We start from the raw sequence: 27,428 nt of genomic DNA on the forward strand, positions 1-27,428 counted from the left end.
GTTAAGCGACTGCCTTCGGCTCAGGTCATGATCCTGGAGTCCCGGGATCGAGTCCCGCATCGGGCTCCCTGCTCGGCAGGGAGTCTGCATCTCCCTCTGACCCTCCTCCCTCTCATGCTCTCTGTCTCTCATTCTCTCTGTCTCAAAATAAATAAATAAAAATCTTTAAAAAAAAAATATGAGCTGTGTTGTTGCTATTTTTTTAAAAATCTACTTCGTGTAAATCTTGCACAAGACTGTGAACACCCTGGCAGAGACAAAGAAAGTTTGAACAGCTCCTTCATAAATGACCACAGTGGCTCTTGGGTGGAGGCAACAATTTCCCTGTCAGTCTTGAAAGTGCAAAATCTGCTATTATAAGGATGATCACCTCAAGGCATTCGATACCTTTTTATTTTTAAGTCCAGTTTCTGCAACTTAAAGGCTCAGGATAAGACGGTGGAATCTGGTCATTCAACCCTGGCATTGCTCTTGAAAGTGCACCTGTGCCCAGCCCTGGGTAGGGTAGGGTGCCTCTGGGTAGGATGGCATTCCCCACCCCAGACGTGGACTGCGGGAAGGTAAGATTAGAGTGTGAACAGAGTAGTCGCCCCGATTTGTACACATGCCTCATGGACCTTTCTTGTCAACAATGTGTTTTCTGACTCCCTTTCAAATGAGAGCTAGAGCCCCAGATCAAAAGGTGGGCCAGTGTGATGGTCAACCGCTCAGTCCTATCGTTGGTCTGGGTTTCAGTTGGAGCTCTGTCTCTTTGGGCCCAAGTGGCCTCATCCAACAGTGTGTGCCTCATGGGGTTTGGGCGTATTGATGGACTGAGTGTGTGAAAAGCTGCTGGGACGTGCTAGGTGTGCAGGATGAGCGTTGCCCTTGGGTCTGGCATGGGCCTTCTGCATCCAGAGGAGACTCACAGAAGGGGATACTGAGGCCCAAAGAAGGGAAGTGATTTGTTGATGGCATGTTGGCCTGGTCAAGGTGGGGGTGCAGGGCTCCCAGGTGCTGTCCTGACTTCTCTCTACTCTCACCACTTTTCTTTCTTTTTAAAGTTTTAACCTTCCTTACTATTAACAGAGAACAGAAACGAATTTTCAAGGGGATTTTTTTAAATTTCAGGGCACATCCACATGAGCAAGATTTTCTTTATTTTGAAAGATAAAGGTTAGCAGATAAGCCACTTTCTATATTTTATTTTCCAGCTACAGGTTTTTATTGGCATTAAAGTCATTATCAAAACTTTTTATACTCAGATCTAGAACCTGTGTGAATCATTAACTGCTACACGATCCCATGAGCACTAGAGCTGAGCCATCCTGGTAGAGATGTTGCAGGAGAAAGCTTATTTGTGCCCATAGACCTAAATGTTGACATCTCCTCATAGGCTTTTAAGAAGCATTAATCCAACCATATGATTTGAAGAGGTGGGATGACAAGGATCTTAAAGGGATAGTGACTTAAAAGAAGACACTTGCATTTCTTAGATCTTGGCATCGAATACTTTCATTTGTTGTCCCAATAGTAAGAAAAGGATTTCAACCAAATAGAAATAACATACACTACTTATAAATAAAATATCTCAGTAAAGTGAGTTGGCGTCTAAGAAGTCAAACATAAAGGATTCACACTGAATCTGATCTTGCAATGACAACAAACTGTTTAAGGACCATTTTCAGTTACAAGTTGTACTATGTTCACTCCAATATTTGTGTGATGTTTTGTTTTTATTAGTAAATACAGGATCTTATTTTATATTTTCCTGTTGAGTCAAAATGAGTAAAATATTCTTAGGTTAATCTCATGAATGATTAGTTCATATCATCAGATTTTCTTTTAGATACATTTACTGCAGTTTTCTACAGAATGATAAAAATGTAGACTTCAGCCAGACAGCTGCAAGTTAGCATGGAAAAATGTTCATATGCATTTGCTATGGACAAGTATATCTTCCCTCCCACACCCAGCCAGGATAGAAAAAAAGAAATTACAATAAATCCACCCATTTCTAATAACTTCCTTTCTACAGTCCCTCTGCTGCATTATAGTATTTCTTTCCACCAAGGAGAAAAGCCAGCTGAAAAAAGTCAAGGTGGGTCTCCTAACATGAGCGAGCAATTCCCACAGGGGAGTGTGTGTTCGACTTTGTACACAGAGCCCAGACTGGTGGGAAATTGGAAATTAGATTTATGAGAAACTGATGTTGATTCTTAACTGTTCTCCATTTACAGTCCATTGTTTTCAGGGGAGTATCTATTTCTCACAGGCAGAGGAGAGAATCCAAAGTGAGATGCTGCAGAGAGGTGGGAAGTCGTAGATTGGCATGATGTCAAGATGCCCGCTACAGCCTGGGGTTCGTAAGCACAGGGCTGAGGTGGAACCATTTCCTTGGTGGCACAGAGGGACGTTGTGAGACCTTTAAAAAGCTAAGGGGATAGCAACTGGGCAAATGTGTCAAGACCCTAGAGCTACAAGAAAAACTAACAGCTGGGCCTGAATAAAATGGTCCTCCCCACCCTTCTGGTGGTTTCTAGGTACCAGAGGGAAGGCCCATAACAGAGTTATTGTGTTTCTCTAACCCAGGGAGGGAAATCCAACACTCTGCGGCATTCACCCTCTGAACAGGCTTCATTTTATTCCCGGGGAAACAAACTGAAATTTCAGCATAGGCAAGATGACTGTTTCTGATGCAGAAACACCGAGAATATCCCTAACAGAGTGTAATTCTTAATCAGTGTTGTTTATCCACACTGGGAGCCTCGGCAGGTCATGCTGCTCGCCTGGTGCCATTGGGTCTGCTCTGATGCCTTTCTGGACAGGAAGTCCTTAAGATTAAAGATTGTATTTTTATGGGCTCATGCTTGCCTACTCCAAGCTATTAGCTGAAAAGAAATGCAACTAGAAGCCAAATTCTAGAAAGCATATTAACAATCATTTGTGTGCGTGTCAGGATGAAAAATAGGAGGAAATCAAGGTGGAGAAACAGAGGGAAGAAGCACTAAATAGAAACCAGCAAAGTAATTGGAATATTGGGAATAAAAGTATTTTCTCGCTTGGGATCGGTGTTGCGTCGAGAATGAAAACAAACTTGATGAAGAACTTAGGATGGATATCATGACACTAACAGGCTGAGAGATTTCATCTTACTCTCTGCGGCTGCCTGTCACAAAGGACCTTTTATTTTCTTATTTTCCCCCAAAACAATATCTTGGCAAGTGGAAACAAAATAAATATTTGAAGAAAATACAACTTCACATGAGTGCCAGGAGTGAGAGGCTGTTTGTTCTTGTCCAGTCACCTTGACGTTGTGGCTCATTTTACAAGTGTTTAAATGGAACACGTTTTGAAAATCGAGTTGCTTCATACAGATCTGGTGGGTGACTTGTAGTTCTGTACTTGATGCGCACGCCACGTGGGTTCCATATTTCCACACCCGCTAGTCAAGGTAAATTTGTAAGAGCGTAGGAGGTGCCACGTCTGATTAAATGATACTTGAAAAAATGCCTTAGCTTTTCGGAAGAAATAGTTCATGCAATAGGAAACTCATATTTATTGCCCATGCCTGTTGTTTTATTATAATGGTTTTAAAACTCACAGCTTTGCATATACATTTTTAGAAATGACTGAAATTGTTGGCATTTTGGATGCACGTGCGTACACGTGGACGTGTTCACTTCCAACATAAAGGTGACACTGAATCAACATGGAACATGAAGAAAGTTCTGAAACATGTGATTTCCTTCTAATCTGTTAAACTTCGATGAAACCAATACCCACTTAATACCTTTTCTTCAGGTCGAGTCACAAAAAATAGTAAAACAATCCTTAAAGTGGAAAATAAGTTACTCAGCCAATTTCTTTATTATCAATAAAGCGACTGTTTATTAATACAGGACAGCCATCATGTGCATGAATTTAATGTTCCTTTGAAAACGAGGAGATGAAAAGTTTGGCATTGATAAAAGAAATTATTTCTAAGAGGAATAGCAACAGCAGCTCTGTGTGCTGGGAGGACAAAAGACCCCCTAGAAATTTAAAAAATAATAGCCGGTATATATTCAATATAGAAAAATGTTTTTAAAAATGCAGAGAAAAATGGAAACAAAACAGCAGTTGGCTGTAATCTCCTCATCTGCTGGTTTGCCTGATTTCAACCCTTTTTCTGTACACCTGTCTGTCTTGAGGTAGCTCTGTATTAATCTACCAATGCCAGTAGTCTTCCAGAGGGATTCTGTTGTGTCATTTGCTTTTCTACACTATAACAAGAATATTTTCTGATGCCATTGCTTTTTTCAAAACTGACATTACGCTTTATTTAACCAACCCTGTGTTGCTGGGCATAGGGTTGGGATTTTTCCCAGCGGGTACTGTCGATGGGAAGTGGCCATAATGCTAACACTCTGGGCTCCTCCCAGCGTGGCCATGGCCGTGGCCGTGGCCGTGGGCAGGAAGGCAGGGAGACAGGGAGGCACTGAGGGCAATGATTTTTTGAGTCTTTCCTCGGAGGAAACTCCTTCATGCTCCCCACCTGGTATTTCTGCCTGGAGCTCTTCTTTATAGACCCCTCTTCCTCTGCTCTCCTATTAGCTGGAATCATACCGCTCAAGTTATTTGGGACTGTACACTATTGTTAAAAAAAAAAAAAAATCTAAACAGTTGTCTTGGCGGTTCCCGTTGGATCGTGTGTGTTTTTCGGACAGGAGATGATTTGTATCCATTTTAGGTGCACTGCTTCGATGCTGGAATACGAAAATAGATTGTCCTTGTGCAGATTTCCTCGGACACCCTGAAGGCAGCTTCCTTCCAGCTTATAAAAGCCAATTTTGCACTTATCTGACAAGGCTAAGAATGCTTGCTTTCCTGTTATTTTCCTCCTTTTTGTCTTTATATAGATAATATTTTGTAAACAAAAGGTGGACATTTGAGGCTGGGGTCTGAGAAATCCAGTTGGCTAGGAACAGGAGACTTGGTCCGGTGAAGGGGTGATGGGACAGGGCCCTTGCTCCCTGGAAACAGGCTCTGCAGGTGGATGCTCTCTCTGGGCTCAGCTCAACCCCTTGCTGGATGCACCTTTGTCTCCGTACGTTCAAGGAAAGGGAAGGTTCTCACAGTTCACGCACATAACTAAGGAAATGTGAACAGGGTCCACGGTGAGCTACAAATCCTGGAGATTTTTGGAGCCTCATCCATAAATGTTCTTCCTATTGTTCTCTGTGTCAACTGAGGAAGTGGAACACAAGCAATGTTGAAGGAATCATTCTCCTGATGTATACTTCCTAGTCTTTACATCATGTTTTTTTTTCCCTTTGAGAAAGAGAGAACGAGTGATCACTGATTGCTTAGTTGCTTCCCCAGGATTCCTCTTCAAAGCCACACTCATGAGTGGACTGGTGACGGACACTGGAAGAAAGCAAAGTGCCTGGCAGGCAAGGCTCTGATGACCACTCCTTCCGCGGAATCTGTCCCCACACCAGTTGAGTCCTCACAGGTATCGGTAAGTGCCCGTGCACCGGGCGAGAAACCAGCGAACGAGAATCTACACCCAGGATCTGAGGCTGTTGCCAGGACCACACAACACACACACACACACACACACACACACACAAAGGAAAGAAAAAGGACAAAGAAAAAAAAGAAAGCCCAGTGATAAAAGCATGTGGAATTTTGTTCACCTAAATGTAGTACATTAAAATGAACTCGAGTGAGCACAGAGTGAAAACCAAAAAACAACAACAACAACAACAAAAAACCCAAACTACGCAAATTAATTAAACTTGTAACACTCCCCCAGCTGCTTTGATTGACACTTAATAGCTAAGCTAGTCCATTTGCTCGCAGGGCCGAAGTTCCCATCAGAGGAGAATTGCACAATAGGCCTGGCATGGCAGCTTTTGTGGACAAGTGCACGGCAAGCCCAAGGCGTCTATTGACGAAGCAGGGGTTTGCGCCCCCACTTCTGACCGGCCGGGCACGCGGGCCGGCTCTGCTCAAAGCCCCCCTCCTACCCCCACTCCCCTCCCTGCTGCTCTCTGTGCACCGAACACCTTCCCTGCTGCTCAGCCTTCTACGTCTTCACCACCATTGGTCCTCTTGACTTCCCGCCACTGTCAACACAGGCCCTGGGCTCGGAATGCAGAGGAAGACAAATCCTGCTTGCATTCCTACGTTTATATCTACGTGGAGAGATTCAAATACGATCGCAAAAAAGGTCATCATATTTTATCTGCGCATTGTTAAAACTAACCGGGACACCTACACCGACTCAGAGAGAGACTAATGGTAAAGATTTTATATGTGTAAAATACAGAGATGTGGATGAGTAGGGTATCCATACATACCTATATATGTGAATAGCGTATCCGTGAAAGAGAAGATTTAAAACTTAGACTTGTTTTTGTAACCAATTGCTAAACTCCTTTTTTTTAAGATTTAATTTATTTATTTGAAGGAGAGAGACCATGAGTGGGGGGAGGGACAGAGGGATAAGGAGAAACAGACTCCCTGCACAGCAGGGAGCCCCACGCTGGGGTTCAATCCCAGGATCCCGAGATCATGACCTGAGCTGAAGGGAGCCACTTAACCGACTGAGCCACCCAGGCGCCCCTTGCTAACTTCTCTATATGGCAGTTACATTGTCAATAGGAAGAGTTTGAAATCATTTCCTTATTTTAAAAAATGAAAAGTGTGCTTGGTTGTGAGTTCTCACAGAATGTTAGAGCAACAGGATCCACAGGACAGGTTTGTGGGGGACGTGGATGCCCTTAGACATGCTGACCCTGCAAGGGTCCCCGTGTGCTCACTTTGGGTCGGCTGCTGGACCATGACTGCATTTGGAGGAGCCCAGCCACGGAAGTCCACGAGCCACTCCCTGTGGGCTCCTTCCTCGCTCCAGCCTTGGAGGTTCATGCCCAGACCTGCTACTCAACCTCCTGTCCTGTCTTCCAGATTGTTCCCTCCTCACCCAGTCTGCTCCTTCCCAGGACTCAATCAAAGATCACTCTTGCCTCGAGCTGCCCCTCAGGCTACATTCCTCCTTCTGTTGTGGATGAGACAGTGTCAGGATGTCCCCAACAAAGCTCTTGGAGGCTTTTCAACGTGTCTTACTGGTCTACCATTCTGAGCACCAGCTGTGGGCAGTTACTGCTGCCTTCATAGCAGGTGTGCCCACAGCCCAACACTGTCCTAGCACTGTTGGCACCCCATCCAGGGGTGCGGTGTGAAAGGTAGATACTGGTGGGGGGCTCACAGAGACAGGAAGGACAGAAAGAAGGAAGCCAGCAGCTGTGGTGTGGTGGGTGCTGAGGTGCACTCCTCGGGTCCTTCCTTTTGAAACCAAGGTACTGGCCCCCCCCCCCGCTGGCCGTCAGCCTGCTGAGGGCTCCCACTCGGTGCTTCCCAACCTCTCCCTTTCCCGGGGCGGCCATCACCTATCATGGTGACAAACATTTACGACAGAAACATAAACAACTGAAGTGCATCCCTCATGGTGCTGGAGGGCGGAAGTCCGGGATCCAGTGTCCGGCAGAGCCGTGCTCCCCCCCTGAATGCCCTGGGGCAGACGCCTTCTTTGTCTCGTCCAGCTTCTGGTGGCCCCGGGAGCTCCTTGGCTTGTGGTCACACTGCTCCAATCTCTCTTCATCTTCCCATGGCCTTCTCCTCTTTCCATATCTTCCTCTGAGTGTCTCTGGTAAGGACGCTTATTATTGGATTTAGGGCACACATAATCCAGAAGGATCTCATCTCTAGATCCATCACTTGTTCGCATCTGCAGACTCTTCTTCCAAATAAGCGCATGGTTTTCAGGGCTTAGGACATGGACATATCTATAGGGGGCGCACACAAGTCTGTGGTAATTTGCTAAGGCAACTCTAGGCAACTGCACCAGGGACGCCCCTCACACAGGGAAGCTGCCCTGGCTGAGGCTGTGCCCCTACCCCAGGGAGACCCCACCTAGTGACTGGTCGAGGGCGGGGTATAGAAAGGCCAGTTTCCTTGTGTCAGTTGGTGACAAGTCTGAAGGATCCTCTTAGCTCCAGAGGCTCTCTGGGGACAGGCTGGGGTCTCCACTGCCACCCCACATGTCCTGTTCCCCCACTAACTCCTCCCTTCAGCACTTGCTGACTTGGTCTTTTGTAGCTTTCCTAGGCTTTGACCTTTTCTCTGTAACATGAAGGTAATGACAGCTGAGACAGGGTAGCCTTGAGATTTAAAGGCGACCCTTTAGCTGGGTGCTGGCATGCAAAAAGTGCTAATACGGAGTGGCTATGGTCACTCCTCTGGCCTGCCCTCCTCCCCCTCCCCGGGTGCTTTTAATGCTGGCCTGTTGAGGGTAATCCTCACTGAGGTTCCTGAGGAGGAAAGGAATTGGCTCCAAATCCCAGTTTAGTTCACGTACAGGGTGGGTTGTAGAAGGCAATGAACTTGCCGTTTTCTCCTTTAGTCCCTGGGGATCATTAGCTCTGGTCTTTGGCCTAAGAAAAGAGTCTCATCTGTGTGCTGTTGGGGACACACAGGTGAAGCTCCCTGTGAACTGCCCATGTCCCTCGATTTTCATGTCGAAGCCGTCTAGTTGGAAGGAAGATGGCCTGGCCCCCAGGTCCCTCTTCTGAGGCTGGGTGTGTAGCTGCTCATAAAGCATGTGGCCGAGTCCACGGGCCTGAGGTGATGATGCTCGTGTGGGATACCAGGGAGCGAAAGGACTGCTGGTTAACCTGCCTCCGTGGGCAGAGGGTGTATCTCCAACATCAAGCTTCAGGGCACCATGTTTGATCTACAATGGGTAGGTCTTCCAAATCTTCTCTCTTTTCTGCTCAAGTTTGGCTGTCTGTGTTAATTCAAACAAATAATTGCCAAATCTCCTCTTTACTATGTATAAGTGTGGTAAAGTGCAAGCTCCTGATCTAAAACTAACCCATATTCAGTAGAATGAGAACTATGAACACGTGCATTCATTACAAAATACTGTATGCTCTGTACAATTTTCTCAGATACTTGGTTGACTTTTTAAGCTCTCTTTTTGAAAGATAACATGATAGGGGCGCCTGGGTGGCTCAGTTGGTTAAGCGACTGCCTTCGGCTTGGGTCATGATCCTGGAGTCCCTGGATCGAGTCCCGCGTCGGGCTCGCTGCTTGGTGGGGAGCCTGCTTCGCCCTCTGACCCTCCCCCCTCTCATGTGCTCTCTCTCTCTATCTCATTCTCTCTCTCAAATAAATAAATAAAATCTTTAAAAAAAAAGAAAGATAACATGATAAAGTAAAGGGTACAAGTTTTAAGTGTACAGCATGATGACGTTTTTTAAATATCTGCATTCATTTAACAAACACACAGATGAGGACATACCAGGATAATCGAAGCTGGCTTAGGAGCCTCCATCTTGCCTTTCCCATTCAACACTTCTCCACTGGGGCATCCACAACCCTGACCTCTACATCCTTCCCATCTTTCATGCTGATCCTCGAAGGCTAATTACATGTTACCACTGAACTCTTCAATATACATTATCATTACAATTCATTATAATTTATTATTTTATTTATTCTATAATAAATATATAATAGTTTATTTATAACTATTATAACATTATTATTTATAATAATTTATTATTATAATTTTTCTTAAAGATTTATTTATTTGTTTTAGATAGAGACTGCGAGCCTACACAAGCAAGGGGAGGGGCAGAAAGAGAGGGAGAGAGAGGATCTCCAGCAGACTCCACGCTGAGTGCGGAGCCCGACTCGGAACTCGACCTCAGACCCTCAGATCATGACCTGAGCCGAATCAAGAGTCCGATGCTTAACCGACTGAGCCACCCAGGTGCCCCTACAATTAATTATAGTTTAAAAAGAAAAACTGTAAGAAGTGGTCAAGAGAAAGAGCACATAAGGCCCATCTTCAGTTGCAGGTTTGCTACTTGCTCTGTGAACTGGGGCCAGTAACTGATATTAAACAAAAAAGCTAATAGAAGGTGAAAGCTAGACAGCAAACTCATTGAAGGTGGTCAGGAGGATTATTTGCTAGATGTAATCTTCCTTGTATATATGAGGCCTTGACTACCAAGGTGAGTTAGAAGGTGTTTTGTGGGTCTATAATAACACTATGATTGCGGTACCTCATCCCAGCTCTATGCCAGGTGTTATCACACCTGTATTCCCTTCCTGACTCAACACAACATGGCTTCCAGAGGGAAGGGCCCACATCCTCACTATCTTACAGGGGATGAGGCAGAAAAACGGAATCATTACGTAATTTGTCCGAGATTGCGGAGCTAGTACCTGAGGCATCCTGGATTTTAACCCACAGCTTGTACTCCTGAGTACTGCACTGTTTTGTTTTGTTTTGTTTTTTCCTTTTCCATTTCATTTCAAAATGGATAAGCATATCATATGATTAAAGAAAAGCAATTAAAGACATTTAATGAAAGTTGAAGTACCAATTCTTTAGCCTAAATTGACTTTGATTTCATCCTATCATTGACATCTAGGTTTGAAGAAGCTATTTATTAGCTGATTCATAAGCGTACCTTTTAGCCTTCCTGATAAACATCAAACAGGTGAGAGTCCTAGAAATATAATATGATCAAGGCTACAGTTACCATCATGCAGGCCCACAGAACTTAGGGAATCTTTGTGGGCTGTATTCCCAAGAGACCACCCCAGAAGCCTGGGAAGCAGCTGATGTACAGATGATTGGACAAGGGGTACAGACGGAGGCTCATGAAAGACAGTGTTTCCCAGTGCTTTGGGTAACGCCAAGATGTAGTGCTAAGTCAACTCCATCACTTTCCCATACGACATGGTCTAACCATTGTCACCCACATCCTTTTGACTTATGACCCTGCCTTTGTTTGCCACGGAACTGGATCTCTCCCTGAACCTGGATATCTTACCATCTAAACCCAAACACCATGGCTACTGAATCGCCATTCATGTGTCTTCTCAATTTTCGTGACCAGATATGAACGTTTCACAAGTGTAGGCCTTGCCCCTCAAATGATTTTCCTCAAATGAAACATCTCTCAACACAAATGATTTATGTGTGTTGGGGGTGAGGATGAGGCCCCCCATCCTTCCCCAAGTACGTCAAAGCAAATCAGAAATAGTAGGAAGCTAAATCTGTGCAGAGTTATCCATTTATACGCAATACCCATTTCAACTAAAGCTTCTAAAGTCAGGCTCGCCACTTCCTGAGGATCAATTACCCAACTTGCTGTGTGTTAATGACTCGTGTAGCTCTGATTTGTGCAGTGAAGATTCGGATCTAAAGGAGAGCACACCAGAGTCAGAGCAATAAACACAGCTCCAGCTGCTGCTTTATTTTTATTTTTCTAATCAATGGAATATTTATTCTCTCTCCTACACACACCCACATACACACCCACACAGACATACACACACGGTATATTCAGTACCCCCAGGAAGAACACTTGAACTGCTTCAAACTGAATGTGTCCCCCTCCCCCAAGTTCATATGCTGAAGTTCTCATCCCCCAAAGGTGATGGTGTTAGTTCAGGAGAACTTGGAGACATGCTTAGGTCATGAGGGGAGAGCTTCCTGAAGAATATCAGTGACTTTTAAAGACCTCACAGAGCTCCCCAGGCCTTTCCCTTCCACCATGTGAGGACACAGTGAGAAGTCTGCATGTGACCCAGAAGAGAGCTGTCACCCTCTGTGCTGACCCTGATCCTCGACTTACAGCCTTCAGAACTGTGAGAAGTAAATTTCTGTTGTTTATGAGCTACCCAATCTGTGGTATTTTGTTGTAGCAGCCCTGACCAAGGTATGAATCATACTTAGGTAGTGATAAAGCATAGTATGTGCATTAAAGGCATATAATACCAGAATTCCAAGAGGGTCAAGATCAAGGACAATGCAGAATTTGAGTTTGTCTTTGAAGAATGAGCAGGCTCTGTGTGAACAATGAAAGAAGCAGTAAGCTATTTTGGTGTGAAGCCACATGAACATAGGTGGGAACATGGTTTTTGTTGGGAGGAATGAGACTAACTCAAAAAAATAAAAAGAGAGAGAGAGAGAGAGAGAGAGAAAGCTTTACTATGGGGATTTACTTTGGATAAAGTTGGATTTGTAATTTGGGGGCAAATTAGGGCGCCTGGGTAGCTCAGTTGGTTGGGTGACTGCCTTCGGCTCAGGTCATGATCCTGGAGTCCCTGGATCGAGTCCCGCATCGGGCTCCCTGCTCGGCAGGGAGTCTGCTTCTCCCTCTGACCCTCCCGACCCTCCCCCCTCTCATGTGCTCTCTCTCTCGGTCTCTCTCTCTCTCAAATAAATAAATAAATAAAATCTTTAAAAAAAAATCGGGGGGTAAATTATAAAAGGACTGAAATTTTTAATGTCAGATACATACAGAAATGTTGAAGTTCAGGCTGAAGGAATGGCTTTATGAAAGAGACCTTGCAGTTTATTTGTGTGGATCAGCCCCATGGTGGAGACTTCAGGCAGAGGCCACTTTGAAAACGGAAATACCAAGGAAGAGTAAATGTTAAGGAAGGGATCAAACAGAAGAATGAATCTAATGGATCCCAAGATACTAAGTCTCTAGACTGGGAATGTTACTGACAAAAGAAAGAAATAAGGGACAGGAAGCTGGATGGCTTGAAAGGTGGTGAATTTAGTCTTGTATATTTTAATCTTGACATCCATGTTGTCACCTGCTGTCTGCATGTCCTCCGGGATGGGAAATATTGGTAGCAAAGTTTCAGATGTCATGGCATTTTGAAGAGGGCAGTTAGCTGGGACTATGTGGAGTAGGCTCCAAACTCCTGCATGAAAGCAAAGAAAGACCTCCCTTAATTCAACGAAATTTCATTACGTTCCAATTATGCATGAATCACAATGTGAGGACCACAGATTCCTTCTCTTGTATTGATCACGAGGGGAAATGACACCCATTGTCAGAGTTGGAATGAAGTGGTGAGCACTTTCACAACCAGCTCTGGAGGGAGAAGAGAGAAGGGAGGCCCGGCAGCACCTGGGTGAATGCTAGCAAAGGAGACCCACTGGAGGGACAGGCTCACAGGGAGGCAACCCATGAGTTGGGTTGTAGTGGTTCTAGGACGCATTTTAAGAGGACAGGATGACAGATGCAAAGACTTAAAGCAAAGGAACAGCTTCTTGATTTTCCCAGTAATCGCCAAATCACCTGTAGCATTTGACAAATTCATTCACAAAAAGTAGTGGTCAGGTCATGGGGATCTGAAGCTAAAGAATTGGCAGGGGTTTGTATGCTGTACAAAGAATTTTAGATTTCAGTCTGTAGGTGATGAGGAAACACGGAACAATCTTTTAGCCCGGGGAGCAATTGGATCATTGTTAGGCTCTAGAACGATCAGCGTGGTCTTGCTATAGATGACGCATTGGATGAGGCATGACCACAAGACTGTCAGGACTCTCATGTAGGTAACTCCCAGAGAGAAATGAGATGATTTGAACTACAAATGTTGAGGAAGGACAGGAGGGGTGGAATGGAGTAGACGAGAGATTTGACGTCTGCTTGATATGAGAGTTCAGAGAGAGAGAGCGCCATCTAGCATCACTCAGCTCTTGGGTCACTGGGCTCTGCACTGTGGTGAGACAGGCCACAGAGAAGCAGCAAGTTGAAGGGATTAGGGTTAACATGGGGGCTTCATGAGTTCAGTGGGGGGCATGTTGAATTTGACGTGGGGTGTAGGCAATGATCATGTTCCTCCCAAATTTGTATGTTGAAATCTAATGTGATTGTATGTGGAGTTGGGGTCTCTGGTCGGCGATCAGGTCATGAAGGTGGGGCCTCTCCCGAATGGGATTAGTGCCCTGGTAAAACAGATCCCAGAGAGCTCCCTCCACCTTTCTGCCTTGTGAGCCGGGAAAGGGGCTCTCACCCGATACAGAATCCATAGCTTCCGAACGGAGGGCAATAGATGTCTGTTGTCTGTAAGCTCCTCAGCCCACGGTCGCCAGCGACAGATGCCCAGAGGGACTAACATGAGGTGTCGAGCTGGAGATGTCTGGAAGGCAAGTTTTTATGTTGGTCTGGAGCTTAGAGGACACGTCTGCCTGGAGATGAGATTTTCAAGGTCATCGGCACATAGGCGATTGTGACAGGAGTGCCATGTAGGCACTCCTCATGGCACCATGAGGCACCAGGTAGGTGCATGTAGTCTGAGAGGCTGGGGGGTGGGGGGGCCGAGTGCAGACTCACGGTGGGGGGAACAGGAGTCTTGTTGCTGGCGCTAGACTCCTATTCCTTGATTGTCTTCCCTAGCCCCAGGTGCCCTAAAGTGACACATTCACTTTAAATGTACATATTATTTCCTGCTGGCTTTTTTTGTTTGTTTCTAATAAAAGGCCAGTTTATGTAATGGGAACCAGAGTAATGTCTGGAAGAATTTATCCTCATAATGCCCATCTCAGCTTTTTAACTGCATTCGCTTTGGGCATGGGCCAGTCTCACAGATTTGGTGAAAGCTGGTCTCACCCCTTCCAGCAGGCTGATGGTGTCACCAGGTGGGAGTTTTTGCTGAGCGGGGAAGGGAGCGCCCTCCGGGAGGGAGGAAGAGGGGAGCTCCTATTTAAGTGCTCATTGTGCCAGGTACAGCACATTCCTCATCACCTAGCACCTAGGGCTCCACGTGAAGTGGGTGTTGTTCTCCCAGTTTTCCGATGAGAAAACCCGGCTCACTGTGTTGTTGGGGATCACACAGTTCATAAGGACTGTGGATCGCGTTCCAGAATTGCCTCTCGCCCTTTCAGACTAGGTTTCCTATCTTCTGCCTTTCTTCAAACCTTTGCCCCGTGAGTCTTAACCAAGCGAGGCTGTGTCCCATAACCCTCTTCCAGGTCAGAGAAAGTTTGGGCACATCCAGGATGGGGTTTAGGGACGTTAGGGCATAGGATGGGACCTGGGGTCCTCTGGGAAGACTGCTGGGTCTCCTTCCAGATATTGGCTTCATTGCAAAGGGCAGCCCTGGTCCTCGAGTCTTTCCTTCCTGACATGTGGGTTCCTGTTCAAGACACAGAATCAGAATCTTTGAGATCTGGAAGAAATCACCTGCTTTTAAAAGATATATTTACTTGGGACATCTGGGTGGCTCAGTCAGTTAAGCATCCAGCTCTCGATTTCACTCAGGTCATGATCTCAGGGTCGTGAGATTGAGCCCCGTGTCAGGCCACGTGCGGTGCCTGCTTGGGATTCTCTCTCTCTCTCCCTCCCCCTTTGCTCCTCCCCTGCCCCAGCTTGCCTGCACATTTTCTCTCTCTCTCTAAAGAAGAAAAAAAAAAAAAAGGAAAGGAAAGAAAGTATTTGTTCTATTAAAAAAGATAGCACACCTACATACCCATGGAGCGACGTCTAAATGTACAAAAGGAAATATGGTGAGAAGTAACTGTTGCCTTTGTCCCTAATTTAGCTGTCCGTGTTTTCCAGGGTGATAAATCAGTTTGGACTTCTTTCTTCCTTTCCTAACTCTGCGAGTTAGACCCTTACCTCATTTATGTTTACTCTTTATTGTGGTAAATATAAACACTTAACATAGTACCTTTCTCTGGCTTTAGGCATTACAACATTTCAGCTATATAATATTAAATTTTATTAAATTGTGTAAAATGTTAAATACAGCATTTTCTATTTATATTATAACATAGACTATTAAGTATTAAGATATCTTAGCTCTATGGTATTTTCTAGAGCTATGGTTTTTTACCTCTTCTGTTATCAATAGTTGTTTAAGGTTGCAAAACTTTAAAATCTTAAGTGGATAGCTTTTTATATTTTGTTTTTTAAAAAATACTTTATATTATATTATGATTAGAAAATGCTGGTTTATGTCAGTGACCCTGCTGGCAAGGCCCCTTGGAATTCCAGATACTTGGACACCACAGGATTAGTAATTGGCAATGGGCTCCAGCCCTGCACTCAGTCCCAGCTTCCAGATGGGGTGGGCTGGTGCTTTTCTCGCCCATGGAGCAAGGGGTTAAGAAGTAACTACTTAATGATGCTTAAGACTTGCTTAATTCAGGAGATGACAAATCTTGTAACATTTTAAGTTTACTCTCTTTGTAACAGACCAAAAGATAAATACTGTTTTTCACTGACCTTACAGTAATAATGTGTCACCCACATTCTGTGTTCTCAAATTTGTTATTCAGGCTTTCAATCTCCTTCCTTTACTGATTTTTGAAGTCCAGTAACTGTCCCTGAGGTATGTCCTATTGTTGACAGTTGCCTTTTGTTTCTGCTATTGTTTCTTTCTAAGACATATGCCATTTCAGTAAGTCTTTTTGAATTATGGAAAGTTTATGGAGCCTCCTTTCTTTGGAGTTGGGGATTCTCTCTCTTTCTAATTATTCCTATGTTGGATTTCCTTTGTCTTGCATTACCTATGATTAATTACCATTTTCTCTCTAATTCTTTTGGTACTTAGGCCATTTGCATTTCATTTTCCTTAAGTTATACCTTCCATGGCCTTCATTAGGTTCCTATAAGATGTCTGTTTTCTATTTTGCTACCTCCAATATGGCCTTCATCTCTGAGATTGTATTTTGCTAATTTCCCACTTATTTCCTGATCTCTGCTAGCTCAAGTCTCAATTCTTGTTTTCCTGGCAGATCTTCCCTGAATTTTTATATTACTTTGCGGAACTTTTGTTTTATAGAAGTAATTTCCTGGTCTGGTTTTACTTGATGGATTCATATTTTTTGAACGTGTGTGTGGCTATATATTGGGTCATACTTTTATATCTGCTTGTGTTATTGTCTTCTGATGAGCATTCCTTTGTTTTGTTCTTCTTTCTTATAGTTGTATGCTTCTGTACCATCTCCCCCTATACCCCCTCCTCCTTCCTTCCCTTCTTAGCTGTTTTTGCCTTTGGATGCGATGATTTCCAGGCTAGCAAGAATTCTCCTTATAAAATAGGATTGTATGAGTGATCAAGTTCCTTCACCAGAGGCAGGGGCCGAAAGGCTACCTACAATGCAGAGACTCTTCCTTCCACTCTGCCTCAACTGCACAGGGCTTCCTGGAAACATGGTGTGTGTGTTTCCCCCCTCGGCCGGCTCAACCACATATCCGCACACCAGTAACTCTGACTACCAGCCCTTCCCATGGCTCTACATCGGGCTGTGGATGTGACAGTTTCTTGGAAAACAAGTGTTTTCCTGACTGAGTCTGGTCTGAGGTTTGCAACTACAGACATTGTCTCTGTGTATCTCCCCCGCCCCCCACCGCCACCCCCATTTGACCTTCACTGGGTTGAACGGCTTTATCTCACATATTACTGACTTTTCAGGCGTTACTATTTTCTATAAAAATGGAATGTGCATTATTTTTGTAATCTTCCTAGTTGCTTTGGGTGGTTATGATGGGAGAAGAGGACAATGTTGTCCTGTTGTTTGTCCTGCAAATTGGAAGTGAAAATGGGCCTTAAATCAATTAGTTAATAAGGCATATGTTACATATTAAGAGATAAGGAGGATGAATTGGACATTCTCTTCTTAAGAATCACACAATGTATTAATGTGGCCAAGAAATAACAAATATGAATAGAAGACTAACCCAGTAACAGGCAACAGAAGATGGCTTTCTAAAGAGACAATAAGATTTGGGGAATTTGGACAAAGGGAAAATCGTGGGGGTGTAGTGGTTGCGCCTGGAAATTTCCCCCTGCTTTCTGCTTCTCCTCTCCAGAAAGGCTGCCAGCAACCAGGCTCTGACCAGGCTCTTCCCTCCTCTGCTCCCTGCTCTCCCTCCCTGGCTTCCCCTGCAGATGGTGAAAGAGAATGCCCCTTTGAGAGAAAAGGGTGGAGCAACATGGCATCATGAAGTGTTTCCCAAACAGTGCCTGCCCCTAAGAATCACCTGGGAAGGTCATTACAGCAGACTCAGGATCTGCAAAGACCAGGCCCTGTGTTTTCACCAGGGCCCTTCAGAATGTGAGCAAGCAGGCAATTTGGAAATCCCTGGAAGGATGCACACAGTGCTCTGCCGGATGGTGAAGGGGCTGTGCTTTACTTCTGCAGGGCTGCTAACTAGGTGTAGGGCTTGGATGCATTTCAATGTATCCGAGCCTCAAATTTCTTGTCCATAAAACGAGGGAACTGGGCTTGATGGCTAAAAGGTCTTCCAACTTTTAATATTCCACGATTCTCTAAAATACACAGAGCTGGTATAAAACACTGTAAGTCCCTTATAAAATGGCAAGAGAAAGAGGAGAAATGGGAGCAGGGGACTGAGGAAGGAAATAAGAGGGCGTTCCCCTTGCACACAAAGGGATTGGAATGAAGCCTTTTCTCCTGCTATGTTTGAAACACGAACTTGCAGGAGCAGAGCTTAAATTGGACCAAAGTTCAGTAAGATTCCAGTTTTAAGTGATGGCGTTGGACCAGGAGCAGAAGATGCACCCATGATTTGTCTGATTTGTATTTGACTATTCATTTTTAGAACATGAATTTTCTCAAAAGAAACCCTCAAAAGCACCAACAAGGTGCTTTCTCTTTTCCCGGAGCGTGTGAAAACATGGGTCTCCACCTAAGTGAGATCCCGAGTTTCCCCTGGGTTGCCTTTTGGTAAGAATGGCCATTTTCTTACTTTAGGAGTTTGATTGACAGGTCCCTACTAAGGAGGGAAAATGAATCTCAAAGACAGACTTAAGAAACACTGTTCTTCCTGCTCTCTCTGGACTTTTGTTGCTCCAGGTGTTACAGGAAAAACAAATTTCTCCACTGCTCTAGTCCCTAATAATGGCATTATTAAGAACCCCAAGCACATCTGTTATTGCTCCTCTCGAGCCTCGGGAGTGCCTTGCATTTATTGATGCGGTAGCCACAAAGAGACCACATCTTGCTTTGTTTGAAGGACCTGAGTGCCCCTAATATTTTTATCTGTAGACACGGGGTATACTTGAAAGCAGGGGGGAGGGCAGGGAGCCGCGGAGAAGAAAACAGCCCAGGATCTGGCTGCCGATTGCCTTTTTTTATTCGCTTGGAAAGCCTGTGGGCTGCTCAATTGGTGATTTGGGTACTGCTTCTCCCTCTTCTCTGCAGCCCGGGCCTGCAGCGTTCAGTAGCACACGCAGAAGGTGGGGATTAGGCTGTGGATGCTAATTGGTTTGTCCCATCACATTTTCCTTGGAAGTGTAGCCGACTTGGAATTTTCAATGGCCATGGGGGACTGGAACAGCATGCATAAAACTTCCTGCTTTTCTGAATTGTTTCCAAAGTTCCCCTGGATCAAAAGTGGACTAATCCTGAAAGCAGGGGCCGGCGGGAGGTGAGTGAGATTTCAGTGGACGCAGGAGAGGAACGGAAAGGCTGGTGGGACACGAGCTTGTTGTGGCAAGAGCTCAGCAGGAGGCTGGAAAGTGCCCCCGGCGGTTCAGCCTCAGTGGTGTGATGGTGGGTATTTGAACAACTCTGATCAGGACAGACTCCAAGAGGCCCTACTTGCAAGGAAATTTCACTTCCGGAAAACTCCGTCTTCTGCAAGAGCTATGAGCCTTCCCCAGATGAGTCCAAGGAGCCTAATAACCCTAATCCCCAAACCAGTTGCTCCTTATCACGCATGGAGAGAACTCTGCAACCTGCACCGCGGCTTTCAAAGCAATGGAGAGCAAGCTGTGAGGTCAAACTCCAGACTCACAGCAGGGAGAAAAGACAGGTGCCCGAGAAGCCCATTCTGAGCCTGACACTGGTTACAGTAGCAGAGAGAGAGCCGTGAGCTGGAAAATGAGCGAGGGAAGACAGTACCCCAGCACAGAGAGGTCACTGGGAATGCACAGCACAAGAGAAATGACTTCCGTGTTGTCCAGGTTGACTCGGTCACCTTCATGGTTGCTCTCCCAGACCAGTGGGGAGCCTGGAGTCCCAGACCAGGGGGGCCTGGCTCTGGAGCAGGACCTTTGGCATGCGTGAGGTTCTGCCTCTTGTTTGTGCGGGCGCCCCGAGGCTGGCTGGCTTCCCCCACTCCTGCTTCCCCTCCTCAGCATCCAGGAGAGTCTCGACTTCACCCCAGCCCCTTGTGATGGCTTCTTTGATGCTGTTTACACTGTCTCCATGGCTGCTAGCTCTTCCCTCTGTCTTCCCTTCCTCCCCGCCCATCCCCACCGGCAGCCCTGACCTCGGCCCCTCGGGGCCTCTGCTCACCAGGAAATTTGAACAAGCAGCCCCTGTATGAGCAGGTGGGAAAATGTGGAAGGATGGATATCAATGACACTGCTTTTAACAGAAGGTACAAACTCAGAGCTTCAGCTAAGAGTGCAAAAGCAGAGTAGATCTCCCTTTTCCCGCCCTGCCCCGGGGTGCGGGGCCCTCAGTGGCCTCTGCAGGGTTACCAGAGGGTGCCTGCGAGAGTGGGAAAGATTCAGAATGGGTAGGTGGACCTGAGTTCGAGCCCCAGCTCTGCCCCTGAGCCGTGATCTGTTCTGGCAAACCCTATCACCTCTCTGAGAAGGGCAGGATGTAGCGTGTTAATAACAACACCATTTGGGGCGTTTGTTACGGGGGAGGGTTGTACTTGGCCCATTGTAGGCTCTTGAAAACATAATTCTTCGTTAATCCAGTCCTCACATATCTGAGCACCTCCCTCGTGCTGGGAGCTGCTCTAGTCACCGTGCGAGAACGAACAGAAAGAGTTCCTTTCCAGCACCTTCCTCTTTTCCCGAGCACCTGCCCCTTCTGCTGTAGTCACGTGGAAGCAGAGGGGGTAAGGCTGTCCTCTCTCTAAGGATCCCTTCTGCCCTTATGTGGAGGCTGTTCCCGCTATAGGAAGCTGGAGGCTGAAGGAAGCCCTCGCTCAGCGCCCTTCCGCCTGTCTATTCCAGGATTACAGGATGCTGTCCCCTCGCCTCTCAGTCTCTGTCTCTCTCTGCACACCTGTCTCTTGCTCTAATTCTCTCTTTCTTACATACACATGCACACACACGCGCACCACACCGACTGGGTCAAACCCGTGCTCCCCAGTGGAGCTTAACCCCTTCCGTGGCCTCTCATGAGGTCCCTCCATGCATTCCCTCCAACAGCTGGTAAACACATTTCCCACGGCCAAGCCCCAGTCTGGACTTTTTTCCACTCAGCAGATGACCCTACTCTTTGGGTTTCTAATAAAAATTTCTCACCGAATTCTCCAGGGTCTCAATTCAGGATCCTGTATAGATAGACTCCTGTGCTGCTAAAAATCTATGATTAAATGCATTCCATTTGTTGTAAAGTTCCCAAAGTCCTTTGCTGCGCGTATCTCTAACCTCAAGATTTCTCGGCATCTCCAACCATTTCCTCCTCCTTGGTGCCTGGAGAGAGACAGGGCTCCGTGTAGCTTTTTGAGGGGAACCCTCCTCCCGAGCTCCCCAGTGCTGTCCCCTGGTCCCTCGGAGCTGGTGCACATTCATTACTTTCCCATACCCCCTGTTCCATCAATCTCTCGCTCCTAGTTTGTCTACATTTTCCAGTCTTTGTTGACATAATCAAACATTATTGTAAGCTTTCCTTTATTTTCACCCTGCTTCACGAACATATCCCCATTCTAATTTTCCCCTTTAACGACATACACAAACTTCGTGAAAAGTCTTTTCAAGCAAATATATTTCACCAATGAATATGTAATTAATACACATATTTGTATATATACATATTTGTAAATATACATATTTGTATACATATGTATATATTAATATAGAGGATAACGAATGTTTTATTAAGCCAATAACAAAATATTTTACTAATATCCATTTTCTTAGCATTTTCTTTTTTTTTTTTTTAAAGATTTTATTTATTTATTTGACAGAGAAAGACACAGCGAGAGAGGGAACACAAGCAGGGGGAGTGGGAGAGGGAGAAGCAGGCTTCCCACGGAGCAGGGAGCCCGATGCGGGGCTCGATCCCAGGACCCTGGGATCATGACCTGAGCCGAAGGCAGCCGCTTAACCGACTGAGCCACCCAGGCGCCCATTAGCATTTTCTTTTTAATACCTGTTATCTACTTTCACCATTTTAATAAAATATTTTTATGCCAGACTATAAGCTCTAAACTATAAAATCCAATGGCATTTTCTAGGATTTTTTTGTAGGTTTTCCTCCCACCGACCTTCTCAGCCACACATGACTGCTGATCACTTGTAAATGAAAACATCTCTCTAGGATGATTGTGTCACATTCTTGGTCTAACCCAGAGACTGGCAAACTTTTTCTGTAAAGGGCCAGATAGTAAACATTTTCAGCTTTGAGGACCATATGGTTATTGTCGAAATGACTCAACTCTGCCCTGTAGCAGGAAAACAGCCAGAGACGATGTGTAAACAAGTTGGCATGACTGCGCTCTCAAAAACTGTTCACACGCAGATACTGGCCTCCAGCCTGTGGTCTGCAGACCCGGCTTCTTACTGAATTCTAGCTCATTCCTGGGGACCCTCCTTACCTCTACTTTACCACTTGTGATAGACTGAACTAAGGCACTGCAGAGGATAGCCACATCCTCATCTCTGGATCTTGCAAATGCTACTTTCTATGGTTAAGAAAAAAGAGAGAAAGAGAGGTCCTTGCAGACGTGCTTAAAGATCTTGAGGTGGGGAGGCTTTCTTCTGAATTATCTAGGTAGATCCCAAATGCAGCCACATTTACCCTTACGAGAGAGAGGCAGACACGTGCACCCGGGGGAGAGGGCAATGTGGACATGGAGGGAAAGTCTACATTTATGAGGCTTCATAACAAGGAATGCTAGTGGCCACCAGAAGAAGCCAGAGGAAGCGAGAGGCGGGATCTCCTGCTCCTTGCTGGGTGGCCCCAGAAGACTCAGGTTGAACTTTCAGCCCCCAGAACTGCAACAGAATACATTTCTGTTGTTTGAAGCCACCAAATCTGTGGAGGTTTTCATAGCCTCGCTAAGAACCGAACAGTTCATGGCCACTGATTGACCCTTACCTCACGTTCCGAACATCTTCCTCCTTTGAGGTTCTTGCCCTCAGGTCCTACCCTCACGTACCTTTCTTCTCCACCTTCAATGACCGAAGTCTTGAACATGCCCTCAAATTATTTCGGACTTCGGCTTCTGACTCATCCTTTTCTACCCTGCATCCAGCCATTGTCCTGTCGATTTAACACCCGTGAGGATATCCAGTCTGATTCCTAGCGTCCAAACTCCTTGGTCAATGTGGCTCCAAGGAAGTTCTTTACCCCCTCACCGATACCACATCCCCGGCTTAATTGCCTGTGATGAACTGAATGTTTGTGTCCTCCAACCCCCTTCCCCAAATTTATATATCGAAATCCTAACCCCCAATTGGGGAAATCCTAACTCCAGGATTAGGAGGTGAGGCCTTGGGGAGGTGATTAGGTCATGAAGGGGAGCTCTCCTGAACGGAAATTGGTGCCTATATAAAAGAGACCCCAGAGAGGTCTCTTGTCCCTTCCACCCTGTGAGGACGTACCAGAACTGTGAGCAATAAAGTTCTGTTGCCTGTAAGCCTCCCAGTCTATGGGATTCCTGTTATAGCAGACTAAAAGGATGAAGACAGAAGCAGGATTACCCCCCAGGTAGAATGTGCAATACTGAGAAATCATTCTCAGCACACCCTTCCTGAGATCACCTCATGTCTCGACCTTCTCATTCCTCTTTCCAGGCAATCGCTTTCCCTTCTTGGACTCACATCTGTCATATGCTTCTGAAAGGCAACATAAATGAGATGTCCCGGTGTCAGACTCTTACTCACTGTGGGAACTATGGCAAATTACTTAATGTCTCTGCGCCTCCGTTTTCTTGTCTTTAATCATGGAAGGGTGTAATTACAGCTGTGACCATGAAATGACGTCACATGTAGAAAAGGCTCAGGACAGGACGTGGCCTGTGGTTAATGCTCTGTACGTTTTCACTGTTATTATGGGAGAATCAAAGCATCTCAGGTGGTTGAAAAGTGCGAGATCCAGCCTTGCCATGTTTGAAATCTCCTATAAGGTTCTTGGCAAATATTCATACAACTCCTTCAATGCCCCGAGTGAAAGGAGACTCAGCACCTTTACAGGTAATTCATTCTCTCATTGGAGAGTTCTGGATATTGTAATGCTCTCCTTTATCTTAAGGAAACCTCCATCCCCCTGAAATAGCTATTCATTATTTCTGGAAAGGCTTCTTGGGGCCATTTTGGATAAGTCTATTTCCTCTTCCATTAGAGAGCCACCAAATTTGAATTGAATTGAATTGAAAATTGAATATATTTGAAGATAGCCAGGATGCCTCTTTCCCCTTCATATTATGTTCTCCTATGAGCTAAACAGCTGCATATCTCTAACGGGTCCCCCTATGATGTGGCTTATGTCCCCTGACCACGTAGACGTAGAAGGTCATATAAGCTGTCTTTACTCTAGCAAGATCCCATTATCCTTACAACAGATGGATTAGGAGCAACTAGTTATGTTGCTTAACAGCAGAGAACAGGAAAATTCTATTTTAGCTCTTTGGAAATCATAGTTCGCATGCAAGAATGGTAATTCTCTCTTTATCCAATGTCATTCAGGAACAAACTGTTCTACATTTGAGAATTTTCCAAATAATTTAACATTAACCTTTAAAGTGCCAACTTCTTTTTTTTTTAGTAACCGTTCATTTTGCAAGTGAGATCTGAATACTTCCCAAATTCTAAAATCTTATGGTAGGTGCTAGCAGTGCTTCAAAATTATAGAATACATAGTCCTTACCACCTGACAGCTTAAAAATCTGAGTCAGGGACATACATGCACACAAATCATCATAGAGCTTGGCAGCAGTGATCCATGTCAGTTGGAGCAACCAGAAAATGCACCCAAGATTTAGAGGAGGGGAGACCACCGTGGGCAGGAGTGAACAGGGCGGCAGCATTTCTCCATCAAGGGGGAAGAGAGAATGGCCCTCCAAAAGGACTCGAGTCCTAACAGGTGGAAATGGGAAATGTAACATGACAGGAGAATTGGCACTGGAGTGGTCAATGGTGGATATGTCCAAGAAATGAGGGGACATAAAGTCAAGTCGGGAAACCAAGGAGTAGCACAGAGGCATTGAGTGGTAAAACTTCAAGTGTTATGATCCGGATCTTGTTTGTACTGGGGGTACAGCGCTGAGTGAGTGCAACCTGGCTTTAGGTCTAGCGGTGCTTACAGACTATTGGGACAAGGAGGAAGAAGGCAAATATTGCACAGATTTGCACAAATAAATTTGTTACACTTTTGGTGGTTCTGTGAAGGAAAAATACAAGCTGTTGTGAGAATGGATAACAGCATATCCTGCAGAATCAGGGAAGGCTTCCTGAGGTCGCCATTTCATCTGGGAGGTAGTAGCCATAGGCTGGGTGCTAGAGGAAGGTGGGAATGAAGGAACATTGGAAACCCCAAGAATCTCATGGATAACGTCCCTGAGGCAGGATAGAGCACACCCTATTGGAGGAACACTACTCCAGACTAGTGTTCAGAGAGCAAAGAGGTGAAAAGCAGGCTAAGGGTGGGGCATCCAATTTTGGATGTTCATCCTAACAGCAGTAGAGTTGATACACTCTAAGCAGGCCCCGTCAGAATCAGGTTTGCATTTTTTAATAATGTGTGGTCAGAAAGTTGGAGGGGCATGATAGGTTTGCCATCAGGGTAGATGAGCTTGCCTAGGGAATGAGTGTTGCATCAGGGGGTAGAAAAAGAACCTTAAAAACTCTGATGTTTAAGAGTCAGAGGATAAAAGAGCAGCCAAATATGGAGATCTTGGAAGACCGGGGACCATGGAACGTCATGAACCTAACCAACAAGATCAAGACGTCATTTTGGCATCTCCTTCCAACTCAGATACAGCCTTCCCAACAAAGACGTTGTAGACCCATGAAGCTAAAAGTCACCTCTCCAGGTCCTAAAACTCTCGATATTCCTTTTTGCTTTTCCTTCCTAAGACTCTTATTACTCACTAGCCAGAAATATGTATTTTTTTTTACAAACCTGTCCTTTCTATAGACTACAAGCTCCTAATGTCAGAATCTATTTCTTATTCATTCTTGAATCACCAAAGCACCTAATAGAGATTTGCACACAATGAGTACTTAGTTTTTATTGAATAAAAGAATGATCTAATTTGTGCAAAATGAAGATAAATTGAAATTATGATCAAGAAGGACGGCTGAGGAGAGAGACCACACACCAGGTACAGAAGTACCTCAGTGGGGCTTCGGGAAGCAAAGATTAATGGCAGTACAAATAAGAGGAAGGATGGCTTTCTAAGAGAAATTAATAGGGTTAGGTGATCTCATCCCACTGTATGGTTTAAAGGCTTTTATATATTGATGATACCTTATTTACATATCCAGACTTTGCCTCTCCTTTGAGCTCCAAATTCATATATTCAGCTGTTGACTTGGTGCGTCCACATGATTCTCCCATCCTGGGTTCTGTTCTCCCTCTAGTCTTCCCGACGTCCTTTGCTGTCATCACAACAATGACTTGCTCAGGAATCATGTCGATTCTGGACTTTCTCTTGTCTCATCTTCCCTGGGCCCTCCCCTCCCACTTGGCCCCATATCGAGCCAACAAGTGAATCTGGCTCTATATTAAATTATATTCTAAAGTGGACTTTTGTCGTCACCTCCCACTCTAGCTATCTTTGGCTTGTCATCTTTCCTCTGGAATAACTTAGAAGCCTTCTGACCAAGGGCCTTTTTTCTTGCCTCTCTTGTCTTTGTGTAGTCCGTTCTTCCAACAGCAACCAATGATCTATAAATGCAAGAGCATAGCATCTAACTGCTTAAAGCCCGTTAGCCCTTGCCACTGTGCATAGACAAAACTCAGGATCCTGAGCTGGCGACTGCCTACCTACCTCACTGACTTCATCTAAGTGTCTCTCGACATCCCTCCCTCCAGCTAGCCCTTCTCCGTTGTGGTTCTTTGAGAGAATTAGCCATAGAGCCCTAAGCATGCCTTGTGCATAATGGCTTCTCTCTGGAGCATCTAGAATGGTACCAAACTTGAGAGAGCTGAGAAAATTGTCACTCAGGTCAATTCCCGCAGGGCTTAATTCTGTTGCCAATCCTGGTGGAGAAAGCCTTCCAGACTTGTAGACACAGAGATGTTCTTCTTGTTCCTTGAACACCAATACCTGCCTTCAGGCCTTTGCATTTGCTCTTTCCTTTGCTGGGACTTCACTTTTCCTGTAACCTCCAAGAGCTGGCTCCTTGCCGTCATCAAAACTCAGCTCAAAAGTTTCAAAAGTTCAAGTGTCACTTCCCAAAAAGGCTGCCCAGACCCACCCTTTATAAGGTAGCTCCATCTGCCTAGTCTTCTCTGTCCATTGCCCTCATAAATTACACTGTGAACGTAGTCATTTTTTGTTTCCTTAACTAGATTAAAAGGGTATTATGTTGAGTGAAATAAGTCAAACAGAGAAAGACATGTATCATATGATCTCACTGATATGAGGAATTCTTAATTGCAGGAAACAAACTGAGGGTTGCTGGAGTGGGGG

This window comes from Leptonychotes weddellii, chromosome 3 (assembly GCF_054177405.1).
Source record: "Leptonychotes weddellii isolate Sample4059 chromosome 3, ASM5417740v2, whole genome shotgun sequence".
Lineage (NCBI taxonomy): Eukaryota > Metazoa > Chordata > Mammalia > Carnivora > Phocidae > Leptonychotes > Leptonychotes weddellii.